Source organism: Cibotium barometz, chromosome 38 (assembly GCF_041138505.1).
Source record: "Cibotium barometz isolate CiBa-2024 chromosome 38, ASM4113850v1, whole genome shotgun sequence".
Taxonomy (NCBI): Eukaryota; Viridiplantae; Streptophyta; class Polypodiopsida; order Cyatheales; family Cibotiaceae; genus Cibotium; species Cibotium barometz.
In genome coordinates this window covers 44,778,483-44,793,958 of record NC_141083.1, presented here as the reverse complement: position 1 = coordinate 44,793,958, position 15,476 = coordinate 44,778,483, and positions in this window count along the sequence as shown.

Sequence of the window (15,476 nt, the reverse complement as noted above, 5' to 3'; positions counted from 1 at the left end):
GACAAGTCATGGTGGGGAGTGGTTTAAGGAGATGAAAAACCCGGAAAGACCAGGTTTTGTTGAAACAGGGGATGACACTGCTCATCCAATTGCCCATGTTGGAGATGTGCCATTGTCTATGCAGGATGGCAAAGTGAAGTATCTTGCAGATATACTTCACGTTCCGAACATAACAAAAAATCTGGTTTCAGTTGGCCAGATGATTGAGTAGGGTTTGCAGGTTCGGTTTAACCCTGATGGTTATTATGTTGAAGACTTTAAAGACAAGTGCAGGTTGGTTGCAAAAGGCAACAGAGTGGGCAGAATGTTTACGTTGAATATAGACATGCCTGAAATGAGTGCTGCGATGTTTGCAAACGGTTCAGGAATTGTTGTAGACACAGACATATGGCATAAAAGAATTGGACATGTGAATGTGCAGTAGAGAATGAAGTCTATGCAGACAAAAGGAATTGTGACAGGGCTGCCAAAATTTAAAGTGGAAGGTATGCAGAGAATATGTGAAGCATGCCAATTTGGGAAGCAAACAAAGCATGTGTTTCCACGTAATAGATATGTGAGCAGAAATGCACTAGATGTTGTGCATTCAGATGTATGGGGTCCTACGAAGACCATGTCTATGGGAGGCTGCAGGTATTATGTGACATTCATTGATGACCACACAAGGAAAGTGTGGGTATATTTCATGAAGGAGAAGAGTGAGGTGTTCACTCACTTTTAGAATTTTAGAGTTTTGGTTGAAAAGCAAACAGGGAAATATGTAAAGTGCCTAAGGTCAGATGGAGGGGGAGAGTACTTCTCCAATGAATTCTCTGAATTTTTGAAGAAGAATGGTATTCGGAGATAGTTTACATGCAGATACACTCCGCAACAAAATGGAGTTGCTGTGAGCAGAAAAACAGGCACATTGCTGAGATTGCGCGAGCATTGATGGAAGAGAAGAATATGCCGCATAACTATTGGGCTGAGGCTGTTTCTACAGCAGTATACATCATGAACAGGACTCCAACTACAGCCATACATGATGTAACTCCAGAGGAGAGGTTTACTGGTAGAAAACCTGATTTGTCTCATCTGAAAGTCTTTGGATGCATTGCATATGTGCATGTGCCAGATGTCTGAGAACTAAGCTGGATCCAAAAGCTAAAAAATGTGTGTTTATTGGATATTCCCTTGAGCAAAAGGGATATAGGTGTTATAACCCTGCTACACGTGAGTTGAGGGTAAGCAGGGATGTTGTTTTTGATGAGATGAGCAGGTGGTATGCTGCTGAAAAAGAAGCTGTTGGGGCTGATGTGAGTGGAAGTGTAGTTGCACAGAATGCAGGTCAGCAATCACAGTCTTTGAGTGGACCAGGAGAGTCCTCATCTAGTGGGTCTGTTTTGATAGACCATGGAGTGGCAAGCTGCGTCATAATACCAGTCCTGCAAATGTGATTAATACATCACGTAAAGGAAAAGAGAAAGTGGTTGAGCCCCTTGGTATGCCTGACATTTCTGTAGGGCATTCTCATGTTGATGGAGAGTCTAGTGGCTCAGATATGAGCCTTGATGAGGAGCTTGGGATCCATGAGAACACCTGGTGTAAAGAAGGCTATGGAAGCCATGAATGAAAAGCTGCGAAGATCTGGGAGAGTGAAAAATCCTATGCAGAGATTTACCTATGATGTTTATGTGGCACATCACTATGCATATATGGCAAAGGTTGTGCAGGTTGTTGAGCCCACATGCATTGATGAGGCTGTTGGAAATGTGTGTTGGGAGAAAGCTATGGATGAAGAGATGAATGCACTATATGGAAATGAAACTTGGGACTTAGTGCAATTGTCTGAAGGCAAGAAAGCCATTGGATGCAAGTGGGTGTACAAAGTAAAACATAACAGTGATGGAAGCATAAACAGGTATAAGGCTAGATTGGTAGCCAAAGGATATGCACAAACATATGGCATTGATTATGAGGAAACTTTCAGCCCGGTTGCCAAGATGGCAAAAGTGAGAGTTGTGATAGCAGTGGCTGTGTCAAAGCAATGGTCTTTATATCAGATGGATGTAAAGAATACATTCTTGCATGGGGATTTGCAAGAAGAGGTGTATATGTTGCAGCCACCTGGTTATGAGGATGTGGGTCACCCCGAGCATGTTTGCAGGTTGAAGAAAGCCTTATATGGCTTAAAGCAAGCACCAAGAGCATGGTCTGACAAGATTTCTAAATATCTTGTTACTATTGGCTTTCATGTAGCCAATGCAGATTTCTCGCATGTGAGACATGGTGATAGAGGGGTTGTGCTTGTTGTCATCTATGTAGATGACTTGATCATTACGGGGGACCATGAAGCAGAGATCTTTGATGTAAAGATCTTGCTTAGACAGAAGTTCGAGATGAAGGATCTGGGGGAGCTTAGATATTTCTTGGGCATTGAGGTGTTTAGGTCACCACATGGTATTGGATTACTGCAGAGACAGTTTAGAGATCTCCCACTTCTAAGGTTCTTTTTAAGTGATATTTAGAATTCTTTTGGCAAATTAAATAAAGCCCATGTTTTTACTTCAACGTCTCAAAGTGGAGATAGTATTTAACATTCTCTTCTTCATTTGAAAGGTGTTGTATAATCTCAATTAAGTTTAGTGTCATGTTTCCCTTGTCCTTCCAATATTGTTGCATTGACGTATGTATCTATACAACTACAAACAAATACGCCAAATAGTTGTGTCAAGATATAATCTAATGGCACAAAGAGTGCACCAACAAATAGATGTTAGCTCAAACTACACAAAATACCGACTTTCCAACCAATCCTATAAGAAATGGGACTCGAATAATTCCCAAATTTCTAAATTTGTCTTTAAAGTCATAAATAGGGGGTGAGAAGCGGGATGTTGATGGTTTAGGGAGTTTGACATTGATTGGCATCTTGGCGGGGGATCTGAAGATAATAAAGTGTATGCTGGGTTACACGCAAGGTGCAAATACAGCTCACCCATGCCCTTGGTGCATGCATGGATTGAAACAAAAGACCAAGAAGAAACGTAGGGGGACGGCCAATGGTGAAGAGAAGTGCGAGGAAATAGGAAATTGCAAGGGAGAGCAGCACAGTGGTGTCCTTTCATCACCTATGTTGGCTCCTCCAAATAGGGACTTAAGGGATAATAGCTGCTGGAACCCTATAATTCCTTTTCCTCTTAGGAATATTCACTTTTGTACTTTGCATGCTTTCATGTGTATCTTTGACTGCCTCTCTTAAAGTGTCACATAGACTATGCGTTCACTATGCCGGGTAAAACTTGACATGATGAGGCGATTGCTAGAGTGGAGAAGATTTTAAATGACATTGGTTGTCATGGCGGCAGCAACGTGGCGATACGAGTTAACCAAAAGATCTTTATAGTTTCACATATGGTTACTCAAAAGGTTTCAATGAGTGGAGGCAAGGTGATAAAGTTTCTCCAGAAGCCTTTCAACAACAAACGAGACAAAGTTCAGGGAAATGTAGACATGCAACATGTCGAGGAAGGTGAAAATGTTTCTGCAAAGAGATGGGAGCTGTGAAAAGATCTTTGTGCTTGTACTACTTTGGACTGCTTGGATGCAAACATTATTGTTTTGCGTGAGCAAGTGTGGGAAAATTTCAATAATGTAGTGCAGTTGATGAGTCAAAGCAGCACAACAGATAAAAATTGTAAATAATTTCAAGCAGAGTTGAAAAGCTTCATTGAAGCTGTGGTCCGCACATGGGGTGAATTGAATATTGTGCATTACATGGTAATATAATGCTTTTAAAGGTTTTGCAAAATAAATTTCTTCTTCTAATGCACTTTTCCTGAACGGTGGTTTTGTTTGGTATATCTATAGCACATCTTGTACGCTCATGTCATGGTGCATATTTCATGAACGCCTATGACTCGTTTGACATGTGGAGCACCCAAGGAATGGAAAAAAGTCATTACTGTGCAAGGGGAGTCTATTTCAAGAACACAAGACATGGAGGTGGCAAGACTCGATCAAACTATCTCAAAGAAATGTTTGATTGTGTCTTTTTTTTCCAAGAAAAGATCCTTTCATTAGTTATATAAAAACGCCCGTAGGGCTACAAAAGATCTTCTCCTGCTCAAGGGAAAACAGAGCAGAGAACAAAACAAGGCAGCCAGGGAGACTCTCCCTAGGTGCTGAAAGGTACAAGTATCAGTACAAAGCCGAGGGGCTATATCATACAATAGGAGGGGGGAAAAGCCAAACAGGTGGCCTGTAGTGCCAACGGGGGAACCCCGCGTGTAGGGTATAGAAGGGGCTGCTGCACCAAGTGGTGTGAAAATCCTGGCGCCGCAAGATCGCCTCATCCGCCCCGGATGCGGTCATACTGTCCTCGCAGGGTGTGGATCAACTCCTACCAAATCCCCTAAACAGTCTCTGGTGGCTCCAGTCTCCCCTCAAAGGCCCTGAAACACCGGGCCCTCCAGTGAACCAGATGGTGAGGCTACTGAGGAGCTCCCATCGTAGATCCCTCTCCTGTGTCCAGCTGGAGGACGAGAAATCCGGTGAAGGAACAAGGCGAGGCTGGCCCCTAATGAATCTGATGGCCTGGCTGTCCTGCTCCGTCTCATATATCCTAAAGAACTCCCCTTCCTTACATATGTGTCAAAATGGAATCATTATACTCAAAATATCTCATATTTTTAATATTGCTCATAGTTTTTTACTAATAAACCTTGTACATTTTCAACTCTTCATCTTATGTGAAATATGCACCTCCTTTAAAGAACTCCCCTTCCTTACATATGTGTCAAAATGGAATCATTATACCCAAAATATCTCATATTTTTAATATTGCTCATAGTTTTTTACTAATAAACCTTGTACATTTTCAACTCTTCATCTTATGTGAGCATTTACTCATTTTTGGATACCCAAAATATCTCATATTTTTAATATTGCTCATAGTTTTTTACTAATAAACCTTGTACATTTTCAACTCTTCATCTTATGTGAGCATTTACTCATTTTTGGGTATCTTCTTTTACAAATTAGATTTATCTCCTCCCTACACATGGATTGATGCTATTGGCCCATAGGAACCTTAATTGGACCATAATCCAAAAATTTCTGAAAATCTAGACCCTTAGGCTAAGGTCCTTTATATCCATTTTCAATTAATTCCAATTGCACATTGGAAAGTTCTTTTTGAATTTCTGTTTCAAGGGAACTTATTTTAATAAGATGAGATAATTTTCTATCCAAAAATATTAAAAATTTGAATATTCTCTCTCTAGAATATTTTCTCTCTCTAAGTTAAAACAGTTAGAAACAAGTCTTTTATATTTCTGAAGAGGGATTGATTACAGGGGAAGATGCTGGACATTTTGAGAGGCTGGGGAGGAATCTTACATTCTCTCCCACTTGAAAAATGCGAGATGCCCTCATCTCGCAAACTGGGGGTAATTTCGCAAGATGCACAAGTATGAGACTGAGAGAAGATTTTTAATTAAGATTAACCACCAATTAAAAAAGTCTCAAAGAGAGTAAGGGTCAAGACAAGAACAAGATTTAAACTTTATTCATTCTTGGAACATATACAGTAAAGATAGAAAAACTCTTTACACTTCTATAAGCCCGTCCATCATATGATCACAAAAGCAGCACTCACAAGCTACGCACGTATAAGGTAACTCATCTATGGGAATAATTCTGTTGGTTATTGCCGCACCTATCTCAGTGGTATGAGGTGATCTAACAAAAGGACCTCTGAGAGGCAAGCCAAAAACGGGGTAAAGGCATATCTTCTGATGAGGAAGAAAACACGCCAGTAACAAGACCCACTCAGAAAAACCCAAGATGTCTTGATCTCATGACGCAGTAGTATCGGGGACCCAAACCCAAGGCTTCAATAACCATGGCCAAGCGGACATTGTTACGAAAGTGCTGTTGACCCCAGGGTGTTACCCTAGTTATGTCTTGATAGGTTTGCCATTTGGTCTGAGCTACAGAAGTTCCCAAGTGAGGAAAAAGTGAGCGCTCATACTGTTCTATAAAATCTTTCTTCACAGACTCGCTTGCGTCTTGAAGGTGAGAAATCATCAGGGATAAAACTAATTCCTGTTGCCAAGCCATGAAGGAGATTAAGAAGAAGGGAGATCGATGGAAGTAAGATTACTGTGAGCGACAGGTAAAAGTTACGACTTATATAAAGGAAGGAGTTAGCGTAACTTAGAAGCCAACGGTATCTTGTCACTGAAGTTTTACCGTCTTTCCATGATTTGGGTTTGGCACATATTTCTATGAAATACATTAAGAACTTTGAGATGAGGAGGTAAAAGAAGCTTGTAGGCTAAGTCACCTACTTTCATTGAATTCAGATATAAGGCTCACAATATCTGGGGGATAACTTCTTATGCTTCCCAAGAGATAAAGGAATTCTTTTGGGCCGTACTCGAATGAAAACCAAAACCTTGGTATCCAAAACACCGATTTTCACTTCTGAACTCATTGTTCTGAATCCTTAAAACATGCGTGACTCCTGAGAAGTATTCTAGGGAAAGGGTCTTCCTTTTTTAAACAAAATCTTTCTTTTATTTTAGAGAGGGAAAAATTATAAGATCAAAAAGGGATATTCTTACTCCTGTATACCTCGAAGGCTGGAGGAGAAATCTTACATTCTACCCCACTTAAAAATGCGAGATGTCCTCATCTCGCAAGGTAGAGGACAACTCTTTTTCTTAAGATCCAATTTTATTCTGGGGTTCCTTATATTCTGGTCAACCCAATAGAATACGGGGATAATTATCCCTTAAATAGAACTCATCCATTAAATAACAATTCATTCAAATCATATCATTCATATCTTTAACACGATAATGGTCCATTAGACCGAAAAATTCCCTTCTGAAGATTCCTCCACGAAAATTTCAGTTAAGCAAGTTCTCAATTTGTCATCCCTAAACTTGATCTAGCGATCAAGTGTTAACAGTAGCAATCTGACAGCACAATCCACTAATCTCATAGTGATTTGCTGAAATCATTATCATCATTCCAGTTATGAATATCATCACTGGGACTCGTCCCATTCATCCTCATTGTGGTTTCGCTCAGCTTATTACATTTCAACTAAATTTCAGAAATCATCATTTTTCAATCAGAATCCAAATCAATTTCATCAGTTCCCAAACAGAATTAAAAAACATATCAACCACATTCGAATTCATCATCTGGATAGCATTAACGCTTATAATTTCAAGTCTTAGATTTACTCGTATATAGTGTCAGTAAAGAGCTGTCTTAGATTTACTCGTATATACTGTCAGTAAAGAGCTGCAATATACACTTGGTATATACGGGTAGTCACGGCCCTTGGAATTATAAGGTAAATACCATCATGTCTAGGCCTCAAGCAAGTCAGGGATTCTATATAATTGTGGTACTTCCATCTGAAGACCCAATTACCAAATTACGAATTTCAGTTTGAATATCAAATTGGATGAATTATATCACACAATTACAACCTTTTTGTGTTTCTTGATAAATTTTTGACATATTTGTCTTCTCAGTTGATCTTTATTAGCCAATTTGCTCTGATACCAACTGTAAGATCCCTGTTCCCACCGAGCAACGGATTCAGGATACTGGCAGAGCGGAAGTAGCACTTCTCGCACGGGACAGGGGTCCCACATTCGGGGCCTCACCCACGGATATCCGGATAAGAGACTAATCCGTCGGTTGTTCCAAAACCGAACCCGAAAAAACTTCCTTTACCGGAAAGCACGGGCGATTCCACCAGGATAACTTTTTACTCTAACGTAGTCAAGATCATTTCTGATCAAGCTGATCCAATTGCATCTACAAGATACTTGATCAGATCAAGGAAGAAACTTGCACTTGGATCATTGGGATCAACGCTTTTTTTCCCATTCAAGAGGCACAGCCGTTGATTCCTATCCATAGAACAATTACTGTCCGGGATTTACTTTATCTATCGTAATAACAAAAGTTTAGTCACGGATCCATCAATCCAGCCTAACCCCATCCGATCCCATGGGTTAGCCAACCGCCCAACCACTGTAGTGATGGGATCCAATTAGGAATTTGGTTAGGTTTTGTCTCGGGTACCAAGGAAAAGAGTTCCAAGGCCCCCTAGCCGGAAGTTCATGCAAATATAAAACTAGCCACACCACTTACACACCCAATATGAAATTGCCTTTTTCTTAGCATCAGTTAACTTTAAAACAATCTTTTAATGAAACCATAGTATCACTGATCACAATCTTCCAATTTATCCGGTTGATTCAATTTCCCATCATTCCTTCATCAGAGTATCTATGGCATCATTGGCAACTAGAACGCTCACCACCTGTCCACACAGGGGCCTTTTCAATAGTTCCTAGCCCATAATACTCGGCAATATAATCACTTATCAAGATGGACTCTCGTTGAAGATCAGCAAGATCAACCAACAGATCCATATAAAAGAGCCATGGACTCATGCGTTGAGGACCAGTAAGGTCAGTCAACCAGATCCATGCCCGGTTTAAGAAAACAACTCTTACTCCTTGTTCCAATATCTTCCACGACGCACGTGTGGGTATCTTCGGTGACCCAGAGCCCGAGCACCGTATGGTCAGCACCCTCTAGGATCCTTCTCTCGCAGGTGACCAGCGCTTCACTCATAGGCCGCTTCCTTGGTCCCTAATCCACCGTACCGGAAGCTCACCATTTAAATCGAACCGAGGCTGGTCAAGACCTCGGCCGACCTTGCTACGTAAGACATCCTCCATTGACTCTCCGTCAGCAGTTGCAACTTTATTAGTTAGGTCTCCTTGACCTTAATCTACAAGACGATCAAAATGCTTCCCCAGCATTCTTGACATAAAACATTCATTTACAAACAGTTCACTAAATACAGTTTTTATATTAACTCTCATTTTTTCACATTATCCCTCATTAATCCACATTACTTATTCTACATTCCATTTATATTACTCATCCAATCACATCATTTTTCATCTCTTCACTTCAGATTCCTTCACATCACATATCATATATTCACATCCATATCCACATCCCTACATCCACATCCACATCCACATTCACATCCATACATCCACATCTACATGCTTACCTCCATTTTCACATCCTCATTTATACATCCACATCCCATATCCACATTCATACATACACATCCATATCCACATCCATACATTCACATCCCATATCCACATTCATACATACACATCCATATCCACATCCACATGCATACATCCATTATCACATCCTCATTCATACATCCATTATCACATCCTCATTCATACATCCACATCCACATACATACACACATCCACATCCACATTCCCATTCACATCTATACATCCACATCTACATCCACATACATACATCCACATCCACATTCCACATTCACATCTATACATCCACATCTACCTCCACATTCACATACATCCACATCCACATTTCACATTCACATCTATACATCCACATCTACCTCCACATTCACATACATCCACATCCACATTCCATATTCACATCTATACCTCCACATCTACATCCACATACATACATCTACATCCACATTTCCATTCACATCTATACATCCACATCTACATCCACATACATACATACATCCACATCCACATTCCACATTCACATCTATACATCCACATCTACCTCCACATTCACATACATCCACATCCACATTCCACATTCACATCTATACCTCCACATCTACATCCACATATATACATCTACATCTATATTTTCATTCACATCTATACATCCACATCTACATCCACATTCACATCTATGCATATACATCTTCATGCATACATCCATTTTCACATTTATACATCCACACTCCCATCTCCACACCCACACATCCACATACATATATCCATTTCCACATTCCCATTCATATAACCCCATATGCCTTCACATCTAATCTTTTTCATCACATCTATTCCTGCCCTATCACGACCCATATACATCTTATCCTATCACATACACTTCTTACCTCATCTCATACACATCTTATCACATCTTAATTCATCTTATCACCTGCTAACTTATTTCATAAGCATCTTATCACCTCTTATCACATCTTATACACCTCTTATCATCTCTTATCACATCTTATACACCTCTTATCACATCTTATACACCTCTTATCACCTCTTATCACATCTTATACACCTCTTATCACATCCTATCACATCTCATATCTATTTATAGAATACAAGAGAATTCTTATATTTGATATAAGATTTCTTTACACATTTATTTATGCATAAATTCCATTTAAGGAGATTAATACTTTCGAAGTAAAAATCAATCTTTTATGCATCTTCCTATGCATAAATTCATTTTAAATGAAAATGACACTTTTGAATTAAAATTTAATCTTTTATGCATCTTTCTATGCATAAATTCAATTTAGATGAGAATGACACTTTTGAATCAAATTTTTTATGCATCTTCCTATGTATAAATTCAATTTGATAGGAATTACACTTTTAGAATAAAAGAATTTCTCTTATGCATCTAAGTTATGCATAAAATCCCTTTATGATGAAAATCACACTTTTAGTATAAAAAGAATATCTTTTATGCATACCTCTATGCATGAAATCCAAATATAATAAAAGTCACACTTTTATAATAAAATAATCAACTTTTATGCATACCTTTGTGCATGAAATTTAAATATAATAAAAGTTACACTTTTATAATAAAATAATCAACTTTTATGCATACCTCTATGCATGAAATCCAAATATGATAAAAGTCACATTTTTATAATAAAATATTCAACTTTTATGCATACCTCTATGCATGAAATTCAATTATGATAAAAGTCACACTTTTATAATAAAATAATCAACTTTTATGCATACCTCTATGCATGAAATCCAAATATGATAAAAGTAACACTTTTATAATATAATAATTATCTTTTATGCATACATCTATGCATGAAATTCAATTATGCTAAAAGTAACACTTTTATAATAAAATAATCATCTTTTATGCATACCTCTATGCATGAAATTCAATTATGCTAAAAGTAACACTTTTATAATAAAATAATCATCTTTTATGCATACCTCTATGCATGAAATTCAATTATGCTAAAAGTAACACTTTTATAATAAAATAATCATCTTTTATGCATACCTCTATGCATGAAATTCAATTATGATAAAAGTCACACTTTTATAATAAAATAATCAACTTTTATGCATTCCTTTATGCATGAAATTCAATTATGATAAAAGTCACACTTTTATAATAAAATAATCAACTTTTATGCATACCTCTATGCGTGAAATTCAATTATGATAAAAGTCACACTTTTATAATAAAATAATCAACTTTTATGCATACCTCTATGCATGAAATCCAAATATGATAAAAGTCACACTTTTATAATAAAATAATCAACTTTTATGCATACCTCTATGTATGAAATCCAAATATGATAAAAATAACACTTTTATAATAAAATAATTATCTTTTATGTATACATCTATGCATGAAATTCAATTATGCTAAAAGTAACACTTTTACATTAAAATAATAATCTTTTATGCATACCTCTATGCATGAAATCTAATTATGATAAAAGTAACACTTTTATGTTAAAATAATAATCTATTATGCATACCTCTATGCATGAAAATCAATTATGCATAATATAAAAATCAATTTCTCTATGATTACAATGAATATCTTTAATTAATCTAAGATGATAATTCTTAGAATATGGTAGAAAGTCCTCTTTTTATGCTTTGAAAGAAATTATTTTATGCGTAATTTTTATAAAAATTTTGCCATAGCTCCGCTGCTATGACTGATAAATCTAAAAAAAGTTTTTAAAGGGATAAAGCTTATCATTAAGGAAATAATTAGAATGGTCTCTAATTGAATCATTAATCCATAATGGATTGAATCATCAATATACATAAACTAAAAGCATAGAAAAAAGCCATTAATTTAGCCTCAAGCATAGCTTAATCTTGGATTAAGGAAAAGCTTTATGAAAAGCTTCATTTGGATTGAGAATGGGTCATGAGTATGACCATTTCTTGAGTGAGAGAGAGAAATTACATAAAAACCATTAGAATTAAGCATAAATAAAAATTTATGTAATTCTTAACTATCATTAATCAATTAACTTCAATAGTATTCATCAAATTATGTAACTCTTCACTAACATTCATCAATTAACTTCAATAGCATTCAAAAACCATTCCAATTAAGCTTCTCAAGCTTGAGAGGGGTTGAGAAGAGAGAAACATTGAGAATTTATAGAAAATGATCAAAATTCACTAATTACCTTACAAATTGCTTGATTCTTTGTTCACAGTAGAGGCCCCCAACCAATCGATTGGTTAAGTATGTTAATGGAGCCACCAATGGGAATTGAAGAAAGAGGGAAGCTCCAAAAACTAGTGAATTATTAATGAATTCACAGTTCTTGGCTTAGGTGGAGTAGAGTAACGATGCATAAATACTATATATTTTTCAACAAGGGGGAGGCTTCTATTTATAGGAAAAATTGAGCTCCTAACCAAACAAACTGATTCTAGAATTTTCTAAATCAGTTTGGTCTAATATTTGACCATTTTTAGGTCAGTTAAGCTAACTTTTTGAAACTAGACTTGAATGAGGAGAGAGGAGAGATGAAATATCTCAATTTTTATGAGTTTAAAACTCATTCAAGCATGTGAAATATGCACCTCTTTTAAAGAACTCCCCTTCTTTACATATGTGTCAAAATGAAATCATTATACTCAAAATATCTCATATTTTTAATATTGCTCGTAGTTTTTTACTAATAAACCTTGTACATTTTCAACTCTTCATCTTATGTGAAATATGCACCTCCTTTAAAGAACTCCCCTTCCTTACATATGTGTCAAAATGGAATCATTATACCCAAAATATCTCATATTTTTAATATTGCTCATAGTTTTTTACTAATAAACCTTGTACATTTTCAACTCTTCATCTTATGTGAGTATTTACTCATTTTTGGATACCCAAAATATCTCATATTTTTAATATTGCTCATAGTTTTTTACTAATAAACCTTGTGCATTTTCAACTCTTCATCTTATGTGAGCATTTACTCATTTTTGGGTATCTTCTTTTACAAATTGGATATATCTCCTCCCTACACATGGATTGATGCTATTGGCCCATAGGAACCTTAATTGGACCATAATCCAAAAATTTCTGAAAATCTAGACCCTTAGGCTAAGGTCCTTTATACCCATTTCCAATTAATTTCAATTGCACATTGGAAAGTTCTTTTTGAATTTCTGTTTTAGAGAAACTTATTTTAATAAGATGAGATAATTTTCTATCCAAAAATATTCAAAATTTGAATATTCTCTCTCTAGAATATTTTCTCTCTCTAAGTTAAAACGGTTAGAAATAAGTCTTTTATATTTCTGAAGAGGGATTGATTACAGGAGAAGATGCTGGACATTTTGAGAGACTGGGGAGGAATCTGACAAGTTTTCTCGATCTAATTCTCTTTCCAAACAATTTGAAAAATTTCAACGTAAAAGTGAAGCAACGAAGGACAATGGTTCACAAGAGAATGGAAAGAAGACTGAACCAGTAAAGAAGAATAACAAACCTCATGTGATTACATGCTACACAGACGTGACAAAGAAGGACATTATGTATACGAGTTCCCACAGAAGACAAAGAATCGAGTTGCGACTGTGAACGTGATTGAATATGAAGACAACATTGACCAACGAAATCAAGACGCTATGACTTCTATGACTAAAAAGCTAAACCTAAAACTCACTCTTATACATTGTTCAATATGAAAAGAAATTTAGATTCCATCATGGTGACCTTTTCGCAAAGAAAGAGGAAAACATTCTTCTAGGGTATGTTTATTGATTTCTTAAATATTGAAAGAATAGTGCTTAGTTAAATTCAAATGATTTATCATAATCGTTTCAATGACTGATATGTACTTTCTAAACGTAGAAGAAAATACATACATTCACTATTAAGACCTCAGTAAACTAACCATGATGCATATACGTTTCTCGATTGATTACCGAAGGATATATATAACTTATCGTCATTTCACTTTAAGCCCGTAGACTTGTGTTGGTTTCTGTGAAGGATGATCTTGTTAATGTCCGTTGATGGATACTTCTATGTGATATTTATATGTGATAGATAACTTATCACAATTAAGTGTTGAGAGGGATTCTATCTAGACGGCTACTCTATCCTGACTCTTTTCACTTATTAAAATTAAATATGCAACTAAGGACAATTGCAACACAAGGAAGAGGGATGCCACATTAATTAATTAAAAAATTAATTATTGTGTGACCCAACAAGTGAAAAGGATATCTTGGGTGCTCAAGCTAAGTTGAGGAGCCACATACGTTGGGGGAGAAGATTGCACCTAATCTTGTGTTCTTTGATTTTTATGATCTTGAGTTATAGGCTATGGTGTCTATGGTTTATTTTCTTTATTAATCAATTCATGGAATATTCAAATCTCCATGTACTAAAGGTCTTGTTAGTAACAATGGTATCAGAGCACGACAGATTCAAGTATTGAATTTGGGTCATGGAGACTTGAAGAAGAAAAATCAAGAAATTGATTTTTTCTCAAAGATTATTATTGGATTGGAGCAAATTTGAAGGCTTGTCAACAAATTCTAAATACTTGCACGTGAAAAAAAAGGCCTGCAAAAAAGTTATAAGAGCTTTGGACGAAGACAATGATTCATTCAAAAATCCAATGGACAAAGAAAGCAAAAGTAAAGAGACCTTTGGGAAAAGATTCGATTGTCAAGGGTTGAGGTTTTAAGCCACCCTTATACATAAAACCACGTTTCTTGAAGTGAAACCACCCTTCTTCTTGCAAAACCACCTTCATCAATTCTAATCCTCTCCATAATCCATATGTATGGATGAAATCAGCTTATTGAGGAGATCTTTGGCCTGCTTTCACAATTGCTAAGCTCTTCCTCTAGTCAAATCACATAATGGAAGACTCACAAAAATCTTGCACATCCACGTTAGCCTCACAGGTAGTTTTGCACTGCTCTAAGAAAAGCTTAATTAAGCCTAGCTTAAATCTTGGTCACCTACCAAGGCTAGAAGCTATTAAGATCTTTTTTTAACCCACCTTTCAACTCTTCATAAATCTAGCTTCAAAACCCATGCTTTCTCAAGTCAATTAAAGCCTACAAATACCCTTTTTTTTGCTGAGATTTAAGATTCTACACCAATTAATAGAGAGCTTCAGAGTTTTAAATTTTGCAAAGATGGAGATAGAGAGAGTTTCCAATTATTGGGTGACCCAAGTGAAAAGAATATCTTAGGTGTTCAAGCTAAGTTGATTATGAGTGAATTGAATCAACGGTAACACATGTGAAATGTGTCCAAGCTAAGTTAATTTTATGAGTGAATCCGATCAACGGTAACACGTGTGA